Source organism: Penaeus monodon, chromosome 22 (assembly GCF_015228065.2).
Source record: "Penaeus monodon isolate SGIC_2016 chromosome 22, NSTDA_Pmon_1, whole genome shotgun sequence".
In the NCBI taxonomy this organism is placed as follows: domain Eukaryota; kingdom Metazoa; phylum Arthropoda; class Malacostraca; order Decapoda; family Penaeidae; genus Penaeus; species Penaeus monodon.
Genome location: NC_051407.1, coordinates 14,238,178 through 14,238,420, shown reverse-complemented (window position 1 = coordinate 14,238,420; position 243 = coordinate 14,238,178).

The window sequence follows — 243 nt, the reverse complement described above, 5'->3', positions numbered from 1 at the left end:
AAATTGTTCGTTTTAATGTGGTCCCCAAGGCCTTTTTTGTTATAAAAATTGCATTATTTTTCATAAGTATTACTATAATTACAAATCAAAGACGTATGTATGTACTTTAATTGAAGAAATTTATTTAACTTTGTAATACTTTTTTATGTCTAAAATAAAATCGCTGTTTCTGAACCACTCCTGCTTCCCACGCACGAACGCAGCAACAGAGAAAATGAGAGAAAAAAAAAAAAGTCCTCGACC